Below are 25,812 nucleotides of genomic sequence, written 5' to 3' on the forward strand. Positions count from 1 at the left end.
TTTTGAAAATGTAGCTTTGGTCTATAACCTGCTTCAGGAACCAGTCTAGTAGAAAAGCAGGGTCTAAATGCATTCAATAAACAAATCTATCAAACATTATTTGGAATAAGAGCACATTAACCATTTCTGGGTTTTAAAGCCTTCAAATGAAGAAAAAGAAGAATGAGTAAGAGAAATGAGTAGCCATCTCCTACAATGGTAAAGTTGTTAATAAATTGAAACATTTAATATTCTTGCTGCCCTCAAGCTGTCAACATAAGCAAGCACAAATTGTGTTGACAGAAGTAGTGTCCAAGATGGCAAAACTATTCAAGAAGCTAAAAACATTTTAAACATTGTTAAAAACCACAAACGGTTTGCTTTAAAAACATCAGCACAACTTTTATCCAGATTATACCTCTAATTCTAATTTGTAGTCATGCAATATGCCTCTTTATTCTGACTGTTGTAACTACTAGTGATGCCAACCACATATTTTATATTTAGGGCAGTGTTGCTATAACAACTGTAAAGTGAAGGTACTATTTTATGCCTTTAAAAAGTGTTAGGACACCCTAACAGAACCTTAGCACTTAGTTACTTTTAAAATTCTGTCATATTTTAAGTTAGAGTACTATCAGAAAGTATTATCAGAAGACAGAAGACTGTACCTCATGATGGCAAATATCCCTCCACTGGGCAGAATGTCAGAACATGGAAGGTAACTGTATTAAAGGCCAATGTGTTTTGTAAACTCATCTGTGACAACAAGCAGTAAAATGGAGCTAAGTCAGATACAGGCAAACATATAACTTTGACATTCCACAGCCCATTTTTAAAAAAAAGAGCAAGAGGAGTAACATTCAAACTGAGAAGCTCTTAAATCTAACAATTTTTAAAGTCTCTCTTATACTCTGAACAGCAGCCTGAAGAATAATTATTGTTAAAGAAAGTACAGCTGACCAAAAGAAAGAAAGCATAAGAAAGAAGGAAAACATGTTGCATTTCCATTCGCTAAGACAAGTCTTACACTTCCTATCGAAATCAAATATGGCTAAATTGGAACAAAACACAGGTATTGCATTACTAACCCATATTGCATTACTAACCCATACAGCACATTAACTTCTCCAGCTTTCTGTTCCACTCATGCTTTTGTTTAAGGAGCTGTCCCTTCATTCTCAGAGGGAAAGGCAACTTTAGAGGAATGTTTCTTAACCTCTTCAACTTCAGGCTGCAATTATTTTTTCTTTAGGGGTTTGTTATTGTTGTTGGAAATAGAAATACCTATGACGAAAGACTGGCTCCTCCTGGCAGAAGGAAGTTTTAAAACTCCCCCTTGAAAGCAAATATTAGCAGTTACCAGCCTGCTACAGCAAACCAAATAATGGCCTCTTGTGCAGCATTTCACAACAGAGATACTGCATGAAGAGCCTGTTTGGGGAATTAACTGTGCAAGTTACTTCACACAGCAACCTCCTCACAACTATGTTTCCTGATATATGGCCGCTATCCAATGCATGTTTAATTAATTTTAAAAAAAAAAAATCTGTAAATTTCCAGGTCTGGTGAAAGGATTTCCCTTCTTCCCAGCCACACCATATTTCTTGGTATCACTTAAGTAGGAGCCTAAGCAGTGGTATAGCCCTAACAAATTAATGCTGCAAAATATCCATGGTAGACAAATGTCTTCTAGTATGCTAATAAAGCACTGGTGTTATGGGAAGACCCAGTGGGCTTTCATAGGCCCATTATCAAGTAACTTCTGTCATGTTGGGGCTACACAAGAAACATAATTAAATAGTATCAGGGCTTTTTTTGTAGCAGGAACTCATTTGCATATTAGGTTACACACACCCCTGATGTAGCCAATCATCCAAGAGATTATAAGGCTCTTCTTACAGGGCCTACTGTAAACTCTTGGAGGATTGGCTACATCAGGGGGGCGTAGCCTAATATGCAAAGGAATTCCTGCTACAAAAAAAGCCCTAAGTAGTATAAAAGAGACATAATCACCTCATGCTACAGGAGTGATATATCATTTTTAATAGTTCTATCTAGTTTTTTTTTTAATGGAGGTGAGGGAAAGATTGGAAGGAACATCTCTGCCAGATGTATAACTTTAAATAAGCTTTTGTTTTCCCTTCCTGTTCCAAGTGTAAAGCTCCAATGTGGCCAGAGGCAAGCGCCTGTGACCTTGACCTCAGTGGAACTAACCTGTGGCCTTGAAGGAACCAGCTCACTGGATCCAGGAGTGGCCCAAAACATAATTTGTTATTTTGTTCATCTGTTTATCTATATTTCTATACTGCTTTAAGCCCCTTTCAAGTCCAATTAGGGAGAAATGCAGAATATAGGTATCCTTATCAGTAAGAAAGATTCTAGCTCAGCTCTCTGCCTTGTGTGCTTGTTTTCCATTGACAGTTTTTAACACAGGAAAGCATTTAACCAGCTGATTCTCCATCTAATATGTGTACTGCAGTCCATTCTACCACCTCAGGCACAGACCAGGGCTCAGTTCTGACAAGTGTGGTCTATCATCTCCACCCCCATGGCTTTTGATACAGATTCTCATAAAGGTAGCCTTATCATCCCTCCTGTCCAATATATATATGAAGCTGTTAGGCAAGTGTGAAAGACCTTTAGCCACACAGGAGGACTCTTGCAGCAAGCAACTTTTTTCATTCCTCAGAAAAAGTTAGAGCACGGTTCCGCAAGTAAGGCAGAACTTGTTATGCGCTGCTTTCAATCAAATGAAAGTACTTTCCACAGCTGCAATACCAATTGCAGCCACTAGAAGATCAGGAGAACTAATAGGTACCTGGGCTTTCCTTAGCCAGTGTGTAGTCCTATTCCCTCTTCAGGCCTGACCAACTGTTGCCTTGAGTCTATTTTTCAAAGTAGAGAGGGAGCTAGATGAGGTAGCTGGTGTTGGTCTAAAGTCGTAGAACAAAGCTGGACTCCAGTGGCACCTTTAAGCCCAACAAAGTTTTATTCAATGTATGGGCTTTCATGAAATGTAGTAGTGATTAGAAGTGAATAGTTGTTCTTCAATTTGCAAAAAAAATGGAAGGGAAGGGAAATACATAAACAGGTTGCTTACCTGTAACTTATGATCTTCGAGTGGTCATCTGTGCAGTCACACACATGGGTTTTCCCGCTGGAACGAACCCGACCTCGGAGAATTCAAAGCTAGCCTTAGGCGTTATTTTTGGCGCGCACTTCCTCCCGCCCTGGGGAGCAGGCATCCACTGCGCATGCCTGGAGCGGGGGGAAGGCGCTCCACCCACCAGTTTCTTTCCAGCCGCTGTTAAGTGCAAGATAGTCTGAGAAATGTAGAATCGCATAAACAGCAGCGGGGACGGATGGGTGGGCGTGTGTGACTGCACAGATGACCACTCGAAGATCATAAGTTACAGGTAAGCAACCTGTTTATCTTCTTCGTGGTCTCTGTGCAGTCCCACACATGGGTGACTGATAAGCTAACCTGCACGGAGGTGGGTGCTGTTTCTGAAAGAGAAATTTCAGAAGTTAGGTTATACATAACAGATGAGTAAAAGGTACTCCCACTCACCATTGGAGAGCATGGCATCTCAGTTGAAAATGGAGCGGAGTACGGCTTGCCCGAAGGAAGAATCTCGCCGTGCATGAATGTCCATAGCATAATGCGTGGCGAAGGTGGACGATGAAGACCACACTGCTGCTGCACAGATGTCTTCAACGGGTATGCCCCTCGCAAAGGCGGAGGATGTGGCTAGTGCCCTAGTAGAGTGACCCCTTAGAGGTTCTGGAGCTGGTTGTTTAGCTAACTTGTAACAAAGTGATATAGCTTCAACCAGCCACTTAGACAGTCTCTGTATAGAGAGTTTCTGTCCCTTCTTGTGGGTTCCGTAGGAAACGAACAATGCAGTATCTTTACGGAATGCAGCAGTCCTGTCCAAATAGAAGGCAAGGGCTCGACGCACGTCGAGGTTATGGAGAGATTTCTGTCCCGAGTCCGAGGGGTGTTGAAAAAAGGATGGTAAAGTGGTTACACTTTGGAGGTGGAAGGGTGACACCACTTTAGGTAAGAAGTTTGGGTCCGGCCTCAGAACCACTCTGTCGTGATGAAAGACAGTGTAGGGCGGATCAGATCGAAAAGCGCAAATGTCACTGGCCCTTTTAGCTGAGGTGAGTGCAACTAGCAGGGCTGTTTTCCACGATAAAAGGTGCATGGGGATAGACCCCATTGGTTCGAAGGGGGGCTTCATCAATTGACTGAGCACGACAGATAAACTCCATGTAGGGCAGAATTGCCTCGTCGGCGGTTTAAGGTGGAGAATTCCCTTCAAGAAGGATTTCGTAACAGGATGTGCGAATACTGTGCGGCCCTCTATGCTCTGGTGGAAGGCGGAAATGGCGGCCAGATGCACCTTAAGTGAGGAGTAAGTGAGGCCAGATTCCGAAAGAGAGACGGTGTAAGTAAGGATCTGCGAGATGGAGGAGGACGCAGGGTGGAAATTATTGCGCATGGCATATTGAGTAAAGCGTTTCCATTTGGCAGTGTAGGATTTCCTAGTAGAAGACTTCCTGGCGTTCAGAAGGATGTGTCTGACATCGTCAGGAAAACCTAAAAACTGATCCTCCAAGCTGTCAATTTGAGGACTGAAGGATTGTGGTGTAGGACCCTGCCCTTCTGTTGTGACAGAAGATCCTGTACCGGCGGGAAGCAGTGATAAGTCCTGTTGGATAGGAGGAGTAGAGTGGTAAACCACGCCTGGCGCGGCCACCAAGGAGTGATTAAGACACAGTTCGTGTGGTCCAGCTGCAATTTCTGAATTGTCCTTGTTATGAGCGGGATCGGTGGAAAAAGGAAATGAAGTGGGCCGTTCCACATTTGTAGGAACGCATCCCCTGGTGACAGGGAGGATGGGGGTCCTCTCATGTAGAAAATTTCGCATTGAGCGTTGTCCGGGGACGCAAAGACATCTATGGTTGGGACACCAAACATAGTGAAGACAGGGAGGAGATACTTCCTGTTGATAGACCATTCGTGATCGTTCACTGTCATCCTGCTCAAAGTATCTGCTTGCGTATTCTGCACTCCTGGTAGGTGCACTGCAGTCAGATGGATTTTGTGAGCGATGCTCCAATGCCACAAGCGTAGTGCCATCTTGCAGAGACGGGAGGACGCGGTCCCTCCTTGCCGATTGATATAAAACACAGTCGCCACATTGTCCGATGCTATTTGTATGTGGCGACCGTGCAGAGATGGCAGGAAGGATTTCAGTGACCTGTGAACAGCAAGAAGCTCGAGACAATTGATATGCAGGAGCTTTTCGTTCGCCGTCCACTGACCTTGGGCCATCAGAGAATCGAGGTGAGCTCCCCACCCCCACCTCGACGCATCTGTGGTGACAACAGTTGAAGGTGATTGTTTCAGGAATGGCATTCCTTGTAGGAGATTGTGCTGGCCTGTCCACCACTGTAGGGATGGCAGAATGTGGTTGGGAACTGAAAGTAGCGTCCGTTGTGATTGGCGCTGTGGGTGAAAGGTTTTGACGAACCACAGTTGAAGAGGTCGCATGTGGAGCCGAGCATACGAGAGAACAGCGGTTGTTGCTGCCATCAGACCCAACATGCGCTGAAACACGAGAGCTGTTTGCGTCGGATGGGAGATTATACTGTTGGCCAGGGTTTGGATAGTCGTGACCCTGTCCATGGGTAAGTATGCCATATGGTCTGTGGTGGATAGATATGCCCCGATGAATTGTATTGTCTGCGAGGGGGAGAGTTGAGACTTTTGGTGGTTGACCTGCAACCCTAGGGTAGTGAGGAGATGCAGTGTTATTTGAACGTGGTCCTTGAGCTGCTCTTCCGAGGCTCCCACCATCAACCAATCGTCTATATAGGGGTAAAGGGCTATGCCCCGCTGACGGAGGAACGCTGCTACCACTGCCATACATTTTGTGAAGACCCTTGGTGCGGTTGATAGGCCGAAGGGGAGTGCCCTGAATTGGTAGTGGGCATCCCCTATGGCGAACCTCAGGAACCTTCTGTGGCAGCTGCTGATGGTGATATGGAAGTACGCGTCCTGCAGGTCTATCAGGGCCATCCACGCGTCCTTGGGAATGAGTGGCAGTGTGGACTGTAGGGTAATCATACGGAATTTTGTGGGGCGTATGTATTTGTTTAGTCTGCGTAAGTCCAGGATTGGGCGCTGGCCCCCGTCTCTCTTCGGTACCAGAAAGTACCGGGAGTAAAACCCCGTGCGATGGTATTGGGGGGGGATTGGCTCTATGGCCTGTTTGGCCAGAAGGATGTTGATTTCGTCTTTTAGAGCCTGTGAGGGGGGCGTTACGAGGAAATGCGAGTTCTTTGGTTGTGAGGTGAACTCTATGAAGTAACCGTTCTTTACAATTTGCAGAACCCAAGAGTCCGTTGTTATGGACTGCCAGGTCGATAGGAAGGGGAGGAGTCTGGGAGTGGAGGAGGTGAAGTCAAAGAGACTGCTTGTTTGGAGGAGTGGTCTTTTTGGGAGCTTGCGGTCTTTGGCGTTGTTGAAAGGGTTGCTTTGCAGGGGGTGCCCTTCTTCTCCAGTAATCAGATTGCTTAGGAGATCTGGTGCGCTTGTAAAAGGGGGTCCTCCAAGGTCTCTGCCTGTTACCCTGAGGTTGCTGTTGGGTTACCCCCAGTCGTTTCGCTCTCTTCCTACTGTCATCCACGGTGGTAAGGATGTCGTCCGTGGTGGCATTAAACAGGCCCTGCCCATCAAATGGGAGATCTTCTATTTTATACTTAATGTCCTGTTGTAAGGAGGACGAGCGAAGCCAGGCGTGTCTCCTGAGAGCTATTGCAGTTGCCATTGATCTGGATGTGCATCCGACTGAGTGGCGAACAGTGTTAATCTGTTGCTTGCTAAGACGATTGAGCTCTCTTAGCAGTTTGGTGGCTTGTCGTTGTGATGTTTCAGGTAACGATGGTACCAGAGCGGTGAGCTGTGTAGCAATGTTGTGTGCATATGCCGCAAAATGAGCCATATAATTATTGATTTTTACTGATGCTGTGGAGATTGAATAAAGTTTTCTCCCCAGTGTATCTAGTTTACGCCCCTCTTTCTCCGGTGGTACAGGGTGGCGTGTTTGCTTAGTTTTTGACGACGAATGCACAATCATAGAGTTAGGCGCTGGATGGTTAAACAAAAATTTTGACTCCGGGGCGTGAATTTTGTACAGTGACTCGACACGTTTGGATGTTGGTGGTATAGAGGCTGGCTTATCCCAGGCCTCTTTGAGGGCCTCTAAGTGGACTGGAAGCATGGGCAATGATGAAGTCGCAGGTAGGTCTGCATTGATCAAATCGTGGACGACATCGGTAACCTTGGGAAGGTCGGTGGTTAACTTAATGTTCAAAGTTGTGGCCATGTCGGTTATGAGGTCCAAATAGGACTTGGCCCCTTCTGAGGGAGAGAGATCTGCAGGCTTGACTATGTCAGAGGCTGGGGAGGCCGGCTGAGATAAGGACTGTGAAGAGTCTGAAGCCTCAAGGTCTGACTCGTCTTCGTCCCGTGGATCCTCGGGATCCGGTGGTAAGGGCGGTTTAGTTAGCTTAGATGTTGATGGTGTAGGAGAGACTGGAACTCGATGGCGAGGCGATACCGCATGTTCGGAGCGAGATGACAGGTGTCGTTGGTACCGTGCTGGACTTTGTTGTTGTTGGTACCGTGCTGGACTCTGCTGTTGTTGGTACCGTGCTGGACTTTGCTGCTGTTGGTACCGTGCTTGACTTTGCTGTTGTTGGTACTGTGTTGGGCTGTGCTGTTGTTGGTACCGTGCTGAATCCTGTGGTTGGTACCGGCCCAATTCCTTCTGCTGCTGGTACCGTGCCGGGTCTTGTTGTTGGTACCTAGACGAGTCGTGTCGTTGATACCGGCCGTGGTACCCTTCTCGATGTCCCACATCCTGGTGCCGTGAGTCACGGTGTCTACGGGTGCGGTAGGATTCTATAGAAGGGGATCTTGACGGTGTATAGCGCGGATAGGAGCAGCGGGATGGTGAGCGTGATCTGCTATAGTACCGACTCCCCTCGTCTCTACTGAGGGATCGCTCACGGTATCGTGTGGTCTTCTCCCGGTATGGGGATGTCTGGTACCGGTGCTTCATTCTAGGGGACGCCAGATGTCTGTCCCTAGAGAGTGATCTTCCGTGACGTCTATCGGGTGCGTGGTCTCGATGGCGTGGAGAGTCGAAGCGAAGTGGAGACACCATAGCGTCCTTGTAGGTACGAGGGACAGTAACGTCCCGGAAGGAGTCAAGGTCGAGCTGTTTTTGCAGTTGCTGTTGCTGTAGAGCTTTTTGCTGCTGCAGTTGCTGTTGCTGAAGAAGCTGTGAAGATGGCTGTGTAGGTTCCTTCGCCAAGAGGTCCTCCGGCAGGAATTCCTGTATTGAAGGCGAACGAGAGCCAATTCGGATGACCTCGGATTCGATAGCATCTACCGGAGTCAGGACTGGAGGCGGTGTTGGAGCCGTGAGCACTCGGAGTGAAGAGACCGCTAAGGCGGCTTTCGCATCCGAAGCTGACTGGTGAGGCGAAGAAGATTTCTCTTTTCCCGTCGAGTCACCATGTTGTTTCTTGGATTCATGGTGCTTCTTCGGGTGTTTTGAGGGCTTAAGCTTCCTGGGAGTCATAGCCACAGAAGCTGCCTGGACCGTACCCACCCTCTGTGGAGATTTCTGCGGATCAGAAGACTGAGACATAGCTGGGCGCAGAGATTGGGTCAGTAGGTGACTATTCAGTCTAGCGGCGCGGTTCTTTTTAGCTTGTTTGCCGAACTGGGCACAGTGAGCACAAGCGTCAATCCTGTGGGTGTCGCCCAGGCAAATTAGGCACAAAGCGTGGCCGTCTGAGGAGGGGATCTTAGTCCCACAGCGAATACACTTTTTAAAAGTGATTTTAAGTACTTTTCCTTCCATACGCCCGGGGGGAGGGGGGGGGAAGGAGGAAAAGGGGAGAGATAAAGGAAACAGGAGGATATAACAAGAATTTTTTTTTTTTTATACTATACCAGACAGAAGTAAACGTGGGGAAAAATGAAGGAAGACGTTAGCGGTAACGGAGAAAAGACAGTTGAGGAGGCTAGTTGAGAGGAGACGCAACGAGGAAGGACTATCCCGGGCGGCGGTCGGAAAGAAACTGGTGGGTGGAGCGCCTTCCCCCCGCTCCAGGCATGCGCAGTGGATGCCTGCTCCCCAGGGCGGGAGGAAGTGCGCGCCAAAAATAACGCCTAAGGCTAGCTTTGAATTCTCCGAGGTCGGGTTCGTTCCAGCGGGAAAACCCATGTGTGGGACTGCACAGAGACCACGAAGAAGATCACTCAGTTACAAGTCCTGTAGTGCTATCAAAGCAAATGGTACCCAGGTCCACAGGATCATGCTGTGATAGACAGCAAAACGCCCTGCCCCTTTTTGGTCCACAACTAATCCCCTAATGCCTGCCTGGAAGGTGAAATGAAAAAGTAAAAGCAAATCAGAGACCATGAAATTCTAAGAAACTAGAAGGGAGTAGAGTGAAAAGTAAAAAAGAAACTATCCATTTGTATTCTTGTTTGCATCCTCATGGTGATCCTAGTCATGCCATTGCATCTGGAAATTCAGTTTGTGGTAGTGACTAGGACTGGTGAATAGGCTAGAAATAGTTTCAATTCAGACTGACCAGTTGCCATGCAAACCTAAGCTACAGCAATGATACTCAACTCAGTGGCTCAGAAGCATTTTGACTCTTCCCCAATTTGACACTTGTGCTATGTTCCAAGAAAGTGAGCAAGACCATAGCTTGCATTTGGAAAATGGCTTCCACCTTAAAAGAGCCAATGCTGAGGACCTCATGGAAGTAAATGGCCCATCCTCCTCAACATCCCCACACCTTCTCTATAGCCATCTCAGCACCCAGGTAGCTACTAGGAGGAGAGCAAGTTGATTGCAAGGAAGAGAGACCACCACCACAACAGCAACTCTGGAAGGGAGCAAGCTGGCCACAGTGGGATGATGGTGGTTTTACTCCCTTTCCTTCACAGCCAGATGGCTCTTCTCCAAGAACCTTGTCAATTTCTCTCTCTCTCTCTCTCACCCAACCTGCTGTGGCTCATGCTGAGGAAAGAGTAGGGAAGCAGAGAAAGAAGCCCTTTCCCTTACTCCAGATACACAATGCTAACATTCAATAGTGGGAGGGGGCGGACAACCCTACATGTATAGAGGTACTCTGATAATTTAAGAAGTCATAGCTGCATACTTAATCTTATTGTTGCCATACAATTGCGGGGGAGAGTGGAACAGAAATCAAAAGAATGAATTAATAAATAAATCTTATTGTATGTGGGGTGGCACACAGGTCATAAAGTATTCACATGGGTCTTCTGGCTGCTGTTAATTGCAAATGAGGCTCTCTCCACTCCCCATGAGAGCAAATACCACTGTCTTAGAGCATTCTGTGTGGGATTGTTCTTTATTATTCTTTAACTAGATACAACTAAATCACAACAATCTACCTTCTTACACAGTGCATATATAGAATATAGAGTGCACATGACAGATCTTTACTATAGGAAGCAAGATAAACAGCTGACTTTTTGCCTACAATGTATCTGCCTGCCCTGAAGCTCTTGTGCAAAGATGAGTCAGAATTTTTTTGCAGTAATGGCATCAAGTAATCCTCTAATCCCTCTGCAAAATACAATGGGTATCTTTTGGTTCAAGCAAGATCTCTGAAGGAAAAAAAAATATGAGAGACCTTCCTGTCCACAAACTGAGAGCAGGTGCAGTGCTGGGGCGGGGGGCAGGAATCTAATTTTGAAGATTATGTGGGTTGGGGTGAAATGAGTTTCTGGCTGCCCCATTGTGTATGATGTTCAAAGTCTCTATTCTGCTGCCTGTGTTTTTGAGTTAATTTCTAATGAAGTCATTGGAAATAAAACAGCTGCACACACAAAAATTTAAAAGGAAAAAAGCTCAATTTAGGATAGTAGCCTTGCAGTACATTTTTATGTAGGGGCTGCTTTCTAGAGCATAATGATTACATTCAGAAGCTTTTTGGCATAGTATCTGCAACCATTAAAGTTCTGCCAGTTTCATTTGCAAGACAACACAAATCTATCAATTTGTTATTTTATTGTTATTTATTTTTGGCAAATGCCTTTAACGCTGCTTTTCAATGACTCCACTATTCCATTGATTAACTCAGGACTGAAACGTAGTAGTGATTAGAAGTGAATGGTTGTTCTTCAATTTACAAAAAGAAAAAAAGAAAGGAAAATACATCACTCAGTTACAAGTCCTGTAGTGCTATCAAAGCATCCTATTAACAGTTAGTCCTGAAATTGGCATGGATTTATAGCACATGAATCATATTATTTTGCTGTAGGACTGCAGTTTTCACTATGAATTACTTGACATTTTCAAAGGACAGCCAGCACCTTGTTTGCTCCACACAGTGCTTCTCATATGATTTAGCCCTCACAGCAGTGACTGAAAGTAAGTCCATCAGGGCATCAAGGAATGCTAGCTGCTCATGTAGCCCTCAACAGTGTACACCAATGGTCTTCCTCTCATGAGTTGGGACCCTCAGGTGGATTGCAAAGCTCCCCTTGATGGACTACAAACTCCTATGGAGCTGATGCTTTGTGTTGCTTTTTGGAAGGAACTGCTCCTGGTCCACAAAAACAAGAGTGACAGATCCCCAGCTTCTCTACTTACTGAGAGGAGTAGCAGAACAGTGAGGTGAGGGCACTAAGAGAGAGACAAGGCTCCTCCATGCCTCTGACCCTGAGCTTGCTCCTCCCTGAGGTACATCTTCTAGTACAGGGGTCTCCAAGAATGGTGACTATGGGTACCATGAGGATTTTGCCCAGAAAGGTGAGGCTTTTGCACAGCAGGACTTGTGACTGGCTGCAGGAGATCTGATTAGCTCTATAGATTTTTTTAAAAAGTTGCTTTGACAATAGCTGCCACTACAGCACCAGACTCTTCAACTGCATGACTGAAAGCAAGCTGTGTGTATGCAAGAAAATTAAGAGGCATTCTGCAGAACAGAGCTTCTGCTTAATTAAGAGTTATGATTCTGCCTCCTCCTTCATCTGTTTTGTAGCTGTACCCCACCACCTTGTGTCCAAATTCCAATGTGGTGCCTACAGGGTCTAAAAACATCCAGTATCCTATTCGGGTTTATTTCCTTTCATCCGTTTTCTTGTTCTGCTGACCACAGTCCTGGCCTTGACATAAACAAAACTTTTTTTGAGCAGGAATGCACAGGAATGCAGTTCTGGCTGGCTTGGCATCAGTGGGTGTGACCTAATATGCAAATGAGTTCCTGCTGGGCTTTTTCTACAAAAAAAGCCCTGGACACGAGTAAGGTCATAGCACTAGCTTTCTCTGCTACATGACTCTAATGTTACATGTTATGTTATAATGGTTCTCCACTTTCCTTTTATCGTTTTCTTGGCTGGATACCCCCTTTCCTTTCTTCATTTCTTTGTCCCACCAGTTGTTTAATAGATATATGCTTGCTAATCCAGCCTAGGGAACTGAAGGACCTCCTAAAACAGGGGAATCAAAAATGTGGCCCAGGGTCCGAATCAGGCCCCCAGAGGGCTCCTATCAGGCCCCCAAGCAACTGGCTCTTGTCTGCTTCTTCTCCCTCTCTCTTGCTTCCTTTTGCATCTCAGCTTGCTTTAAAAGGCTTGCTCAACGGCACAGAGCAAAACCTTGATTTTCTCCATTGGCTGAGGCTCCTCCCCCTCCTGGTCCCCTGGGGAGGGAGGGAAAGAGCCAGAGCTTCCTTTACCCAGTTCCCTGGATCCCATGAGAAAAATACAATGAAAGTACCTTAAAGACCAACGAGTGCTATTTTTTTTTTATTTTAAGGGGTTTTTTTTAAAAAAAATCTTTAGTCATGTTTTTCTGGGTCCTTTTAAAAGTTCCTGCTAGCTAATCTTAAATAGGTACACACACGGCCCAGCCCAACACAGCCTGGCCCAGCCCGGCAAGGTCTCATTTATGTCAGATCCGGCCCTCATAACAAGAGAGAGTGGTCTAAGCCCTCTGAAATCAGTGGACTTAGGGCCAAACTAGACAATATGCAACAAGAGTCAATTCATGAGTCCCAATCTGACTTGCAGTCACATGTGACATCAGGGAGCCAACATTCCCAAGCAATCTTGGGCACTATTCAGCTCGGAAGTGCAGCACAGGGGAAGTGCAGGTGCTTAAACAGGAGGAGGGGTTGTCTGCCCTGCTGTCTGCTTCCAGCATTTAGTGACCCACACATATCATCTAGTTTGGCCCTGAGGATTGGAGTAACTCTGCAAATGGACTGCACTGCAGGTCTTCTACCTGTCATGAGTGATGAGGATGGGCTGGCATCAGAACCTACAGTCAGCCCCTCTAGTACTCAGGTGGACACCTTGCTGCCAGCGGCAGAGGAGGAGCCAGCACAGCTTCAGGCAAGAAGCCCACCTCATTCCCCCCCCACCCCCCGCCGGCCGGTGATTCAATTAAGGGAATGGCTATGCCATAACTTAAGCAGCCTGGAGAAAGGAGGCACGCCAAAGGGGAAGGCATTCGATTAGCCCTGAGTATTAGCAAGAGCTTTCCTGCTGCTAACCGGAGCACCACGGGAGGCCTATTTAGCCACTACTTGGGGCTGGGGCCTCCATGGAAGCAACTTGTCTATCTTGTGACACACCTCCATCGCAGTTTGCCTTTGAAACCTGATGCTTCGGCTTCTTGACTCCTGGTTTTGAATGACTCTGCTCTTGGTTTGTGTTTTAGACATTGCTTGCTTGGTTCCTGCTCTGCTCTTGCGCTCCTGACCTCAGACTGGAATTGGAATCTGTGCTTTGGACTTGCCCTTGTGGTTCTCTCTCCACTTCCTGATCCAGACCCCGGCTTGGACTTGGTCTCTTCCCCTGCCTGCACCCTAGGGTGTGACACTACCTTAAGCATCTTGCCCAGCCAAAGTGGTAAAGGGGCAACTAGAATGATTAAAGGGTTGGAACACTTTCCCTATGAAGAATGGTTAAAACGCTTGGGGTTCTTTAACTTGGAGAAACATCAACCGAGGGATGACATGACAGAGGTTTACAAGATTATGCATGGGATAGAAAAGGTAGAGAAAGAAGTACTTTTCTCCCTTTCTCACAATACAAGAACTCGTGGACACTCAATGAAATTGCTGAGCAGTCAGGTTAGAATGGATAAAAGGAAGTACTTCTTCAGCCAAAGAGTGGAATTCATTGCCACAGGAGGTGGCTACAGGCATAGCCAGCTTCAAGAGGGGATTGGATAAACATATGGAGCAGAGGTCCATCAGTGGCTATTAGCCACAGTGTATTGATGGAATTCTCTGTCTGGGGCAATGGTGCTCTGTATTCTTGGTGCTGGGGAGGGGGGGCAACAGTGAGAGGGCTTCTAGTGTCCTGGCCCTACTGATGGACCTCCTGATGGCAGCTAATTTTTTTGGCCACTGTGTGGCACAGAGTGTTGGATTGGATGGGCCATTGGCCTGATCCAACATGGCTTCTCTTATGTTCTTATGGCAGATAGCAGTGCCAGACCTTGCAGTGAAATCCCAGAATCAGAGCAACTTTGCCTTACCTCCCTCCAGCCTCCTTTCTTGCAGAAGCTAAAGAAAACTTTCAGGATGCTTCTGGCATCGGGTGACATCATGTTTCATACTAAAGCAGTATGTATCCTGATTTAGTCCAAACTATGTAACATCAAACTAGATAATAATTCCAGTCACTCAGAGCTGCAAAATCTGTTTTTCAATCATGTGCCTCTACAGCAAAGGACAAGGAAATAAGAGAGCTTGAAAATACCACAGTTTCACTGTTCCATATTTTTATAACTAAATCAGTAGGGATCTTGGCTTTCTACTGCTTTTTTCCAGTTTCCAATATGAAAAGACACGATATGACCCTCAGGGAATAGCCAAACAACCCAGGTTACAGCATTAAGCCAAAAATCACAGCCACTGGATGTATAAATGAAGCAGCTGATGTTTACACTACGCATACCCGTTTTTATTATCCCTGTCTGCACTAATCTCCAGTCAACACACTACCATCCTTTGTTTGTGAAGATGAAAGAAGAATAAGATTCTGCTTGGCAACAAAGAAACAAGGAAAAAAATGAACAAAAGGACTTTCTTGTGGTCAGAAGAAGAAACACTACATACAGGCAGAAACCTTTGCAGCCTAGAAAGCATATTTCAATTTAGAGATTTATTTATTTATTTATTTGTGATTTATATCCCGCCCTTCCCACCAGGTGGCTCAGGACGGCTTACAACATATAAAATCTGACATAAAAATATAAAATTATGCATAAAAATTAGACATTCCATAATTTACATAATTAAAATCTAAACATTCACATAGTTATGTACTTAAAACATTCGAGACATACGGCGGTCTTGCAACTACACTCAGTTTCAAGTTTCAGTGCTGGTTAGTTGTAAGGCAGCCAGAAGAGGACTGTCTTACAGGCCCTGCGGAATTGAACAAGGTCCTGCAGGGCCCTTACCTCTTCCGGCAGCTGGTTCCACCAGGAAGGGGCCATTACTGAGAAGGCCCTATCCCTTGTAGTTTTCAAACGGGCTTCCTTTGGCCCGGGGACAATCAGGAGATTTTGAGTTCCCGATCTCAGTACTCTCTGGGGAACGTGTGGGGAGAGACGGTCCTTCAAGTAGGCAGGTCCTAGGCCATATAGGGCTTTAAAGGTGATGACCAGCACCTTGTACCGAACTCGGTAAAGTATTGGCAGCCAGTGCAGAGCCCGGAGTCCCGGCTGAATGTGCTCCCGTCTTGGGAGCCCCAATAACAACCGGGCAGCGGCGTTCTGCACCAACTGCAATTTCCGGGTTCAGCACAGGGGCAGCCCCATGTAGAGGGCATTGCAGTAATCCAGCCTCGAGGTGACCATTGCATGGATCACCGTTGCTAGGTCATCACGCTCCAGGAAGGGGGCCAACTGCTTTGCCCGCCTAAGATGGAAGAATGCGGACTTGGCAGTGGCTGCTATCTGGGCCTCCATCGTTAATGAAGGCTCCAGTAGTACCCCTAAGCTCTTGACCCTCTGCATCGCGATTAGCGGCGCACCGTCAAAAACCGGTAGGGGGATTTCCCTTCCCGGATCCTGGCGGCCCAAGAAAAGGACCTCTGTCTTCGCTGGATTTAGCCTCAACCCGCTCAGCCTGAGCCACTCAGCCACAGCCTGTAACGCCCGGTCCAGGTTTTGTGGTGCGCAGACTGGCCGGTCGTCCATGAGCAGATAGAGCTGGGTGTCATCAGCATACTGGTGACAACCCAGCCCGTACCTTCGGGCAATCTGAGCGAGGGGACGCATATAGATGTTAAATAACATTGGGGAAAGAACTGCACCCTGAGGCACTCCGCAATCAAGTGTGTGCCTCCGGGACAGCTCGTCCCCAATAGCGACCCTCTGTCCCCGACCTTCAAGGAAAGAGGAAAGCCACTGCAAGGCCAACCCCTGAATCCCCGCGTCAGCGAGGCGGCGGGCCAGTAGCCGATGGTCGACCGTATCGAACGCTGCCGATAGGTCCAACAGCATCAGCACCGCCGAGCCGCCCCGATCCAGATGCCGTTGCAGGTCATCTACTAGGGCAACCAGCACCGTCTCCGTCCCATGGCCCGGGCGGAAGCCGGACTGAAGAGGGTCGAGGACGGAAGCATCATCCAGGAAGGTCTGTAGCTGCCTCGCCACTGCCCTCTCGATGAGTTTGCCCAAAAAGGGCAAATTTGAGACCGGCAATAGTGTGCCAATTGGGCCGGATCTAATGATTTTTTTTTCAAGAGGGGACGGACCACCGCCTCTTTAAGCGGTGTTGGAAATTGCCCTTCCATCAGGGATCTATTTATGATATCCCGTACAGGATATCTAAGCTCCCTCTGGCAAGATTTATGTCAGTTTGTACTGAAGGTATTTTTGCCCAACAGGACTTTGTATACCAACTGTGACATAAATCAGTGAGACATGCAGAACAATTCTATGCAGAGTTACATTAAGCCAATTTATGTCAATGGACTTAGATTGTATAATAGGATTGCACTATTGATGTTGTTTAACTTTGGCTAGATTGTGTCCTAAGAAGCAACACAGTGGCAGATGTGTTTGCCCATAGACTAAAATGAGAAACTTCAAAAAGTCCTCCTATTTTTTTTAACGATGATCACTGAACAATTCAGACGATGTTCCAGGATTCCAGTGTATGTTATTACCATAAATTAGTCACCAAATAATCAATGCCTTTAGGGAAAGCTACCAACTACTTAAGTTGCTCACCTCACTAAGCAACAAAGAGCCAATAAAACTATTCTAAGACAGTATGTAACATCTGCACAAAGTAAGCAACATGAATTGCCTACTAAAGGACACAGAGAAGATCACAGATTAGATCAGACGTGACAAACATGTGGCTTGTGGGCCTGATCTGACCCCTACAGGGCTCCTATGCAGCCCACAAACAACTGCCTGTCGTTTGCTTCCTTCTCCCTCTCTCTTGCTTTCTTCTGCATTGCAGTAGTGCAGAGTGCTAAAGCTGCAGTACTGCAGTCCTAAGCTCTGCTCATGACCTGAGTTCGATCCCCAGCAGAAGCTGGGTTTTCAGGTAGCCAGCTCGAGGTTGACTCAGTCTTCCATCCTTCCGAGATCAATAAAATGAGTACCCAGCTTGCTGGGGGGAAAGTGTAGATGACTAGGGAAGGCAATGGCAAACGCTGTGAAAGCAACATCACCCCACAGTCGGAAACGACTGATGCTTGTACAGGGGACCTTTCCTCCTTTTTCCTTACCAGGCTCTCTCAATCACACAGGAAATACAAAACAAGAGATCTTGCTTTGCCAGGCTCTCTCAATCTCACAGCAGCTGCAGAGAAAGACAGCTTACTTTGTCAGGCTCTCTCAATCACACAGGAGCTATGGAGCAAGAGAGCTTGCATTGCCAGGCTCTCTCAATCATACAACAGAGCTACTGAGCCAGACCTCTCTGCCCACCGTTGAATGAGACTCTTCCCCATCCTCATCCCCAGGGGAGGGAGGGAAAGAGTGAGAGCTATTTTGCTCAGTTCCCTCAATTGCACAGGAGAGACAAAGAAAGCACCTTTAAGACCAATAAAGTTTTATTCAATATATGAGCATTTTGCCTTGCTATACTCACACACACACACACAGAGTGAGTTTTGTTCAGGATTCCCCTGGGTGCAACTGGGTTCTCGTCCCCCTTATCACTGTATTCATGCCCTCATGATCGACCCTTGGCACTTACCGTGAGGGGTCCTTCTCCTAAGAGGACAGGAGGACATCTTGGGTGTTTCCCACCGTCCAATCAGGGAGGCAGGAATCTTAAAAAACTTCCCCTTCCTGTGGATGTGGGAACCACCCTCCTTCCAGTTCGGGTGACTCCGAGAAGCAGTAAAGAACTCTTGCAACCATCGCTGCTATGAAAAAAGGTGAGCTAACTGGTGGTCGGTACAAAAACTTGGCATGAGCCTCCCAAACCGACTGAAATAAACTCGTATAGAAACTGAGAAAAAACATGTAAACTACAGGTAGCCTGTGTTAAAGAGTAATCAACAGCTGTAGGTGAGACTACAGGAGAAGAAGTTAGATCCAGATACATAGATGCTGCCCAGGGTAGGACGATAGAAGAAGGGGAGGGCAAGATGTCCTCCTGTCCTCTTAGGAGAAGGACCCCTCACGGTAAGTGCCAAGGGTCGTTCTCCCTAAGAGGCGGGGGACATCTTGGGTGCTCCCATAGCAGTATGTCATACAGGGTGGGATCGTCCTACTCAGGCAGCACGTGTTGCAGGATTCGTCTGCCAAAGTTGCGTCCGCCGACACATATGCGTTCAACTTATAGTGTCGGATGAAAGTGGAGATAGATGCCCACGTAGCTGCCTTGCACACCTCCTCTATGGAGGCATTCCTGTTGAAGGCAGCATTGGTGGCCGCACTCCTGGTTGAGTGTGCAGTGATCCCTGGTGGTACTTGAAGGTTTAACGCCTTATACGCCTCCGATATACACTGCTTGATGGCGTAGCTAATTGCTGATTTGGACATCTTCTGTCCCAGTCTAGGAGCCGCTATATTAATGAACATGAAGTCTAATTTTCGGATAGATTCAGTTTTGTAAGATAGACCTTAATTGCTCTTCGCACGTCTAAGGTATGCCATGTGCGCTCCTTGGGATGCTTGGGATCCGGACAGAAGGATGGTAAGTTGATCTCTTGACTCTGATGGAATCTAGAAGAGACCTTCGGTTGGAAGGTAGGGTCCGGATAGAGGACCACCTTGTCCTTGTGGAACACACACACAGTTCCCTCTTAACCGATAAGGCCCCGATCTCTGAAACTCTTCTGGCCGATGTTATTGCCACCAGAAAGATGGTCTTCATACGCATGAACTTTAGGAATACAGAACTTAAGGGCTCGAAAGGAGGACCTGTTAGGGCCGAGAGTACCAGGTTCAATCTCCAGGTAGGAAACCGATGTACTTGTGGTGGAGAACTCATGGAGGCTCCTCTAAGGAAGCGTCGAATATGGGGGTGAAATGAGAGGTCCACGCCGTCCACCTGCTGGAGAACTGAGGATAAGGCTGCCACCTGACGTTTTGAGGCTTCAATCCAGAATGGAGACCGTCCTGAAGGAACTGTAGGATCTTGGGGACAGAAGGATGCAACGGGTCCACGGCTTTTCTCCGACACCATCTGTGGAAGGCTTTCCAGGACATGTCGTAGATCCGCGTTGTGGAGCTTTTTCTGGATGCTAGGATGGTGATCGTCACGTCACTTGCATAACCAAGATCTAGGAGAGAGCGCCGTTCAACCTCCAAGCGGTCAACCTCAGCCAGTCTGTATGAGGATGCCACACCGGGCCCTGTAACAGCATGTCTGGACAGATTGGTAAGTGAAGCGGCTCCGCTACTGACATCTGTTGGATTGATGAGAACCAGTGACGTCGCGGCCACCAGGAAGCAACCAGAATGACGTCGGCCCTTAGCAGCCTGATCCTTCTGAGCAACCTCGGAATGATCGGGATTGGGGGAAAGGCGTATAGAAGGCCTTGCGGCCAGGGAGAAGTTAATGCGTCCGTGGCCTCCGCTTGGTAGTGGTAGTACCTCGTGTAGAATCGAGGAAGCTGGTGGTTCTGAGAAGACGCAAAGAGGTCCAACACCGGCGGGCCGAAGCGTTAAGAAAAGCTTCTTGTTGGGAGACCACTCTCCCGATTGAATGCTCTCCCGGCTGAGCCAGTCCGCCTTGATATTGCAAGTCCCCTTGATATGCTCCGCCGTTATGGACTTTAGATGTCTCTCCGCCCATTCGAACAGTTTCACGGCCTCCTTGCGAAGGAAAGTCGACCTGGACCCCCCTTGATTGTTTAAATAGGCATTGGCAGTGATATTGTCCGTTCGCACGGAGTTCCAGAAGGTTGATGGGAAGACTCGCCTCCTCGGGTGTCCACTGGCCCTGGGTAGGTATCTCGTTGAGGGTCGCCCCCCAACCTGAAAGTCTGGCGTCCGAAAGGAGCTGTATTTCCTTCTCTACGAGGAACGTTCTCCCCTGACGCAGGTTGTGGTCCTTCGTCCACCACAGGAGACTCTCCTTGACCTTCTTGGGAACAGACAACGACATAGGGCGCTTCTCCATGATCTGGATCTGATAAGGGCACAAAAACATCTGAAGTTGTCTGGTGTGAAAAGCGACCCCATTGAAGCGCCTCCAGATTTGAGACTAGAAGACCCATAAGTCGTGCCAGGGTCTGGAGAGATGACAATGGTTCCCGCACTAACTGGAGCACCAATGCCTTGGTCCTCAGTATCTTGTCTTCTGGGAGGAAAACAGAATTCATCCTTGTGTCGATGACCATACCCAGATGTTGTAGCCTCTGGGACGGTTGTAAATGACTCTTGGGAATGTTGATTATGAACCCGTGTTGTTGAAGACAGGATATGGTGTGTATAACGTCCTGCTCCGCACTCTCCCTCGACGAGGATCTTATCAGCAGGTCGTCGAGGAAGGGGTGCACATGTATCCCTCTCTGTCTGAGGATTGCAATCAGGTTCACCAACACCTTGGTGAACACCCGTGATGCCGTCGCCAGGCCGAAGGGTAAGGCTCTGAATTGGTAGTGAGTCCCATTTACGCAAAAAACGAAGAAACTTGCGATGTGCTGGGAGGATTGGAATGTGCAGATATGCCTCTGTTAGGCCCAGAGAAGACATGTAGTCCTGATGGTGCAGGGACTCCGTTATAGATTTGAAGGACTCCATCCTGAAGTGACGGAGGTTGATATGTCTGTTTAAAAAATTTCAGGTCTAGAATCGCTCTCCAGCCCCCGTTTTTCTTGGGCACCGTGAAGAAGATGGAATAGACGCCTTGACCTCTCTGCAATGGAGGAACAGGTTCTATCGTTGCAATTTGCAGCAAATGTTGAATTGCTTGAGGGTGATGCTTTTTTGTTCTGGGTTTGAGCGAAGAGGAGACACCAATTAACGAACAGGAGGTGCCCTTTTGAATTCTATGGGGTAACCCCATGAAACAATTTCCAACGTCCAAGCATCGACCCTCGAGGCCACCCACGCCTGCTGGAAGTGTAGTAGACGGCCCCCCACTGGAATAGAATTCCAGTCATGCTTTGTTGGGCTTGGGGCCCTTCTCAAATTTGTCGGACCTATCGGGCTGATTCCTCTGGAATCGTGAATTGGAGAAGCCCTTTTGGAAACTCTGTTTGGACTGTCCCCAGGTTGTTCTTCTGAAGTCCTGTTTTGGTTTGGAGAAGCTGGAGGAGGCACGAAAGGAACCAGACCCGAAGCTTCTCTTATCGGAGCGGCGCAGATACTTGGGCATGGCCTTTTTCTTATCCCGTGTTTCCACCAGGATCTTATCCAGGGTGTCTCCAAATAGCTTTTCTCCCTGGAATGGGTATGCTGACACAATGGACTTTGAGTGCACGTCTGCCGGCCAAGCCCGGAGCCATAACCCCCGCCTTGCTACAGTGCTTGATGCCATTGCTCTAGCGGAGAAAGTGAGGGCATCCAATGAGGCATCCGCTGAAAATTCGGAGGCCCTAAGGAGTCTGCTGGTACCTTCCAGGACCCATTTATCCACGTCCGGCAGTAGCTGAGTAAGCCGTCTTATCCAGACGATCGCTGCTCTGGAAACTATAGAGGTGGCCGCAGCTGCCTTGATGGCCAGAGCCGTAGCTTCGTGGCTCCTCTTCAAGGCCAAGTCTATCTTTTTGTCCCAGTTGTCTCGCACCAAGCCATGGCCATCCTCAGCTAACAGACTGTAAGGCTGTTAGGCTAACAGACTGTAAGGCTGCGATTGGTGCATCCACCAATGGTACTTGCAGCATATCGTTAGCAAAGGCAGGTAATTCATAGAGCTTCTTGATAGAATTGGGTACCTGTCTGTTGGTACTAGGTTTGGCCCACTCAGATTTCAACTGACGCTCAAAGAACTCAGGGAAGGGAAAAACCTTTTCAGAGGATCTGAATCTGGGGAAAAACTCCGTATTTCCCTTGGGTTTGTTTCTGGGGTTGGCAAGTGGGTGGGGAGACTCCTGCTCCTCGGGTGATGCTTGTAAGTCTAGAGCAGACAGCACCTTGGCTAAAAGAGGTTGGAACTCTTCTGCCTTGAAAAAAACCGTGATGAGGGTTCCGGAACTGCAACGTCCTCTATCTCCTCATCAGATAAGAATTCGCCCTCCTCCCGATCTCCCCCATAGGAATCATGAGAGTGGGTCTCAGAAATGGATCTTTCGCTCTCCATCTGGTCACAGAGCAGAGGTTTCTTTGAAGCCCTATGGTGGCTGGAGCTACCTCTGGACCTCTTTGGAGAAGGTGATCTGGAGGGGGAACTGGACCTGGGGGACCTGGGTCTCCTATGGCCAGATGCCCTGACTGTTGCCCCCACCGTCTGCTTTATTGATTCAAGAAACTCAGTAAAAAAGGAGGGCCCCATAAAGGGTACGTTACCCAAGCCCGACTGGGGCTGGCAGGTCTGCGTGGCTTCCAGCGCAGGTTGGATCACATCTGCAACTGAGTCTCCCGCCAGGAGGTTGGCATCGGGACGTTCCTGCGTCTGGAAGCTGCATGGCTGAGGTCTGTCCCCGTTTCGCGCCTTTTTGCGCTCCCCAAGATGGCCGCTGCCAGTGGGGAAGAGCCCTGACGAGGAAGCCTCCTCCGTGGCTGGGGAAGACCAGCGCCGCCTGCGTTCGCCTTTGGGTTTTCTCGCCCCTACAGGGCACGTTGCCGGTAGCCGAGGCAAGCTTAGAAGACATGCCGGCTCCGGAGGCAGGCCTCTCGGTTCCGCGCCAGGCGTCAGGAACCAGGTCGTCGTCCATGAACGCGTCTCTTGACCGACGCGTCATTTTCCCTCTCCTCTGCGGCTTGAATGCTGTGCGCTCGGCCGCGGCTTGAGTTTAAACAGCCGCGCCGCTTCTGAAGCGCTGAAGAAAGTGGGGGGGGAAAGGAGGCAGAGAAGCTGAGAGGGACTGAAGGACGGATTGAGAAGGCAGAAAAAGATCTGAGGTAGAATATCAGGAGATGAACAACAAGGTAGGAACTGAGGGGAAAGAAAAAGTATCTTTTTTTTTTTTTTTTAAAGAGATAGGCAAGTAATGAGAAAGGGTAGGAACCTAGCCTAAACGCTGCTACTCCCTGTCGAGGCAGGAAATAAACTGGAAGGAGGGTGGTTCCCACATCCACAGGAAGGGGAAGTTTTTTAAGATTCCTGCCTCCCTGATTGGACGGTGGGAAACACCCAAGATGTCCTCCGCCTCTTAGGGAGAACCAGTCTTTCCCAGTAGGAAATCAATGTTAATTATTTAGATGAGGAATAACAACAAGCCACCAGTGAAATGGATTAGGCTGAGAGTGTGTATCCAGCACATTTCCTTTGTAGACTGGGGATTTTGAACCTAGGCTTCCCAGATAGTAGGCTGCTACTGACCACTATACATTGTTGTCTCTCTGTTCTTGCATAGGAGTTGCAGTTATTTTTCAGGGGAAGACTATAGTTTTGTAGATAAACACATAGCCCTCAATATGTGTCATAGTGCCATCACATGTTCTTGACCAGCACCCAAAACAACTTATGTACAAAAAAGCTTACAATGCCCAGCCATTTCATCCCCTGGGTCACAAAGAACAGAACCTTCACCATGATATATCTGTAATGAATGTTAATAAATCAAAAGTAGGTTTGCAACTTGTAGATACACACCTGAACAACACCTAAACAGCATACTCAAGATTGCTACAGCACAGACACTGTCTCCATTTTTATGCAGTAATTCAGAGCAAGAGGTGTCAGTTACCAGAGACTGCTAAATAAACAAAGCATTGAAAGTGTGCTAATAAAGATGTTTTATTTTAAGTAAAAAAAAACCCTTTAGGTGTGTTTGTCTCTGCCCTATAAAGTTTATATCTCCACTACTTGAAATTACATTTTATTACAGACATGGCCCAGCTTGCCAAGGTCTCATTCATGTTAGATCCAGCCCTGATAATAAATGACTTCAACACCCCTGGATTAGATGCTCCAATATGAAAGTTGTTACATAATGATTATATTGCCTGTGACAATATTAAGCAATAGAGGGAGAAGAAGCATCCACATTTCCCTTGATTCTACAAGATTATTTCCAATCCAGCTGGCTTAAAGCAGTTTATAGCCATATTAACAGAATCTACTTCTCTCCTCAAGTGCTCTTAACCTATGGACCTAACAGGCAAAAGGGCTAATTAAACAAAGAGCTGAGGATACAAAGTGACAATCTGACATCTTTAGTGTATCAAAATTTGAAGCATTGCTAAATATCAAAAGTACTACTGAGCATATCTGGCTTCTGTGGAAGCAAACAGCTTTAGAAGGGTGCTTGCTCTAGCTAAGTGTTTCGCTCTTCCATCTGCAGTTATTGAAGGTAGGTATAATAAAATCCACTACTCAAAAAGGTTATGCTCATGTCCCTTAGGGGAAGTCGAGTCTGTAGAACACAAGGTTCTTTAGCTGCCCATTTTTTTTTACAGAGAGGCTCGTCTTAGCATTATTATCCCCTTAGTTGATATTATCCCTGGTCACATAAATACAAACAAAGCAAGGCTTCACTGGTTTTTATCTGATAAAAATTCTAAATTGCATGTCTAGTTGCTAAATTCTGTGCATTAATTCTTAAATTATGGGAATTGTATTTTAAAAGTTCTTAAATTCATTTTTTCTATTGTACTTTATGTCTAATCAAACTGTATGCTGGTCTTAAGACTGTAATAAACAAACAAACAATACCGCACCCACATGTTCGCATCACCACTTGCAGAGGATTCTGTAAACTATCAGGCCTGAGGCCCAATGTATCAGTGTTTGACATCTGTTCCCCATGCTTAAGTCACTTTCCAATGAACTGCAAGTGGGCTTTAAAACAGAACTTATGTTTTGACATTTTAAATAAATAAATTCAGTCTGATATCTCAGTTTTGTCTGTGCTTCAGACTCATTAAACTGCTGGTTCAACTTGTGTGCTGCTTGTGAGCAGGCAGCTAATCATTCACTGAGCCCCTCAGATGTGTCTGAACAAATTCATGCATGTCTTTCTGTTTGCGCAATTGTTAAAAGGCATGTAATTAAAAGAATTCCATTTCAGAATTTTGAGTTAGTACTTAGATGTCTCCTTGTACCTTTGGCGCCTGCCTCTGAACCTAGCCAGTCTTACAGTAGGATCATTCATCTCTTGATAGATACTGCTGACGGCACACGTGCAGAAAGTGTGCAGCATATTACCTACAG

The 25,812-nt window shown here is 47.1% G+C and overlaps 1 protein-coding gene across 22 annotated transcripts in view; it reads right to left on the reverse strand.

The window, feature by feature from the left end:
* DST (dystonin) overlaps positions 1-25,812 on the reverse strand; it is a 489,979-nt gene that overhangs the window by 328,751 nt on the left and 135,416 nt on the right. The gene's annotated exons all lie outside the window — the stretch shown is intronic.

The sequence above is a fragment of the Heteronotia binoei genome, chromosome 1 (genome assembly GCF_032191835.1).
Source record: "Heteronotia binoei isolate CCM8104 ecotype False Entrance Well chromosome 1, APGP_CSIRO_Hbin_v1, whole genome shotgun sequence".
NCBI lineage: Eukaryota > Metazoa > Chordata > Lepidosauria > Squamata > Gekkonidae > Heteronotia > Heteronotia binoei.